This window comes from Schistocerca gregaria, unplaced genomic scaffold (genome assembly GCF_023897955.1).
Source record: "Schistocerca gregaria isolate iqSchGreg1 unplaced genomic scaffold, iqSchGreg1.2 ptg000387l, whole genome shotgun sequence".
Classification (NCBI taxonomy): Eukaryota; Metazoa; Arthropoda; class Insecta; order Orthoptera; family Acrididae; genus Schistocerca; species Schistocerca gregaria.
This window is the reverse complement of record NW_026061829.1, coordinates 6,737,162-6,740,964: the sequence shown is the minus strand read 5'-3', so window position 1 is coordinate 6,740,964 and position 3,803 is coordinate 6,737,162.

Genomic DNA, 3,803 nt, shown 5'->3' with positions numbered 1-3,803 from the left:
CAGATCGTCACATTGGCCGCTCTTCTCTCTGAAACGCTTGTACTTATCGTCTGCAAAGCTATGTCGCATGCTGCGGTATGCTGAGACACTACAGGCAGCATAGTAAAACACTGATGAAGCTTCTAAGTTGATGTAATAGCCAGTAAGAAGTAGTACAATTCAAGTTTTAGGTATCGATTATTGACTTTTTAGCTGGCTTTGGTGCCTTGGACATGAGCTAGGACCTTAAGATTCTGCATGAAAGGAGGACTAGCAGCCGAGTTGCAGGGGAGAACGTAAGAAGTGTTCATATGAAGTAAAAACCTGAGAAATCCGTCCGTTTTCGTCATTTGTTATCGAATCGACGTAAAGCCAGATCGTCACATTGGCCGCTCTGCTCTCGGAAACGGTTGTACTTATCGTCTGCAAAGCTATGTCGCGTGCTGCGGTATGTGGAGACACTAAAAGCACTATAGTAGAACACAGATGAAGCTTCTAAGTTGATGTAATAGCTAGTAAGTAGTAGTAGAATTCAAGTTTTAGGTATTGAATATTGACTTTTTAGCTGGCTTTGGTGCCTTGGACATGAGCTAGGACCTTAAGATTCTGCATGAAAGGAGGACTAGCAGCCGAGATGCACGGGAGTATGTGAAAAGTGTTCATATGTAGTAAAAACCTGAGAAATCCGTCCGTTTTCGTCATTTGTTATCTAATCTACTTAAAGACAGATCGTCACATTGGCCGCTCTGCTCTCGGAAACGGTTGTACTTATCGTCTGCAAAGCTATGTCGCGTGTTGCCGTAGGCGGAAACAGGAAAAGCACCATAGTAGAACACAGATAAAGCTACTAAGTTGATGTAATAGCGAGTAAGAAGTAGTCCAATTCAAGTTTTAGGTATCGATTATTGACTTTTTAGCTGGCTTTGGAGCCTTGGACATGAGCTAGGACCTTAAGATTCTGCATGAAAGGAGGACTAGCAGCCGAGTAGCACGGGAGAATGTGAAAAGTGTTCATATGTAGTAAAAACCTGAGAAATTCGTCCGTTTTCGTCATTTGTTATCGAATCGACTTAAAGCCAGATCGTCACATTGGCCGCTCTTCTCTCTGAAACGGTTGTACTTATCGTCTACAAAGCTATGTCGCGTGCTGCGGTATGCGGATACACTAAAATCACCATAGTAGAACACAGATGGAGCTACTAAGTTGATGTAATAGCCAGTAAGAAGTAGTACAATTCAAGTTTTAGGTATCGATTATTGACTTTTTAGCTAGCTTTGGTGCCTTGGACATGAGCTAGGACCTTAAGATTCTGCATGAAAGGAGGACTAGCAGCCGAGTAGCACGGGAGAATGTGAAAAGTGTTCATATGTAGTAAAAACCTGGGAAATTCGTCCGTTTTCGTCATTTGTTATCGAATCGACTTAAAGCCACATCGTCTTATTGGCCGCTCTTCTCTCTGAAACGCTTGTACTTATCGTCTGCAAAGCTATGTCGCATGCTGCGGTATGCTGAGACGCTACAAGCAGCATAGTAGAACACAGATGAAGCTTCTAAGTTGATGTAATAGCCAGTAAGAAGTAGTACAATTCAGGTTTTACGTATCGATTATTGACTTTTTAGCTGTCTTTGGTGCCTTGGACATGAGCTAGTACCTTAAGATTCTGCATGAAAGGAGGACTAGCAGCCGAGTTGCACGGGAGAATGTGAAAAGTGTTCATATGTAGTAAAAACCTTAGAAATCCATCCGTTTTCGTCATTTCTCATCGAATCGACTTAAAGCCAGATCGTCACATTGGCCGCTCTTCTCTCTGAAACGGTTGTACTTATCGTCTGCAAAGCTATGTCGCGTGCTGCGGTATGTGGAGACACTAAAAGCGCTATAGTAGAACACAGATGAAGCTTCTAAGTTGATGTAATAGCCAGTAAGTAGTAGTAGAATTCAAGTTTTAGGTATTGAATATTGACTTTTTAGGTGTCTTTGGTGCCTTGGACATGAGCTAGGACCTTAAGATTCTGCATGAAAGGAGGACTAGCAGCCGAGTTGCAGGGGAGAACGTAAGAAGTGTTCATATGAAGTAAAAACCTGAGAAATCCGTCCGTTTTCGTCATTTGTTATCGAATCGACGTAAAGCCAGATCGTCACATTGGCCGCTCTGCTCTCGGAAACGGTTGTACTTATCGTCTGCAAAGCTATGTCGCGTGTTGCCATAGGCGGAAACAGGAAAAGCACCATAGTAGAACACAGATGAAGCTTCTAAGTTGATGTAATAGCGAGTAAGAAGTAGTCCAATTCAAGTTTTAGGTATCGATTATTGACTTTTTAGCTAGCTTTGGTGCCTTGGACATGAGCTAGGACCTTAAGATTCTGCATGAAAGGAGGACTAGCAGCCGAGTAGCACGGGAGAATGTGAAAAGTGATCATATGTAGTAAAAACCTGAGAAATTCGTCCGTTTTCGTCATTTGTTATCGAATCGACTTATAGCCAGATCGTCACATTGGCCGCTCTTCTCTCTGAAACGCTTGTACTTATCGTCTGCAAAGCTATGTCGCATGCTGCGGTATGCTGAGACACTACAAGCAGCATAGTAGAACACAGATGAAGCTTCTAAGTTGATGTAATAGCCAGTAAGAAGTAGTACAATTCAAGTTTTAGGTATCGATTATTGACTTTTTAGCTAGCTTTGGTGCCTTGGACATGAGCTAGGACCTTAAGATTCAGCATGAAAGGAGGACTAGCAGCCGAGTAGCACGGGAGAATGTGAAAAGTGTTCATATGTAGTAAAAACCTGAGAAATTCGTCCGTTTTCGTCATTTGTTATCGAATCGACTTAAAGCCAGATCGTCACATTGGCCGCTCTGCTCTCGGAAACGGTTGTACTTATCGTCTGCAAAGCTATGTCGCTTGTTGCCGTAGGCGGAAACAGGAAAAGCACCATAGTAGAACACAGATGAAGCTTCTAAGTTGATGTAATAGCCAGTAAGAAGTAGTCCAATTCAAGTTTTAGGTATCGATTATTGACTTTTTAGCTGGCTTTGGTGCCTTGGACATGAGCTAGGACCTTAAGATGCTGCATGAAAGGAGGACTAGCAGCCGAGTAGCACGGGAGAATGTGAAAAGTGTTCATATGTAGTAAAAACCTGAGAAATTCGTCCGTTTTCGTCATTTGTTATCGAATCGACTTAAAGCCAGATCGTCACATTGGCCGCTCTTCTCTCTGAAACGCTTGTACTTATCGTCTGCAAAGCTATGTCGCGTGCTGCGGTATGCGGAGACACTAAATGCACCATAGTAGAACACAGATGAAGCTTCTAAGTTGATGTAATAGCCCGTAAGAAGTAGTAGAATTCAAGTTTTAGGTATCCATTATTGACTTTTTAGCTGGCTTTGGTATCTTGGACATGAGCTAAGATCTTAAGATTCTGCATGAAAGGAGGACTAGCAGCCGAGTTGCACGGGAGAATGTGAAAAGTGTTCATATGTAGTAAAAACCTGGGAAATTAGTCCGTTTTCGTCATTTGTTATCGAATCGACTTAATGCCACATCGTCTTATTGGCCGCTCTTCTCTCTGAAACGCTTGTACTTATCGTCTGCAAAGCTATGTCGCATGCTGCGGTATGCTGAGACACTACAAGCAGCATAGTAGAACACAGATGAAGCTTCTAAGTTGATGTAATAGCCAGTAAGAAGTAGTACAATTCAAGTTTTAGGTATCGATTATTGTCTTTTTAGCTAGCTTTGGTGCCTTGGACATGAGCTAGGACCTTAAGATTCTGCATGAAAGGAGGACTAGCAGCCGAGTAGCACGGGAGAATGTGAAAAG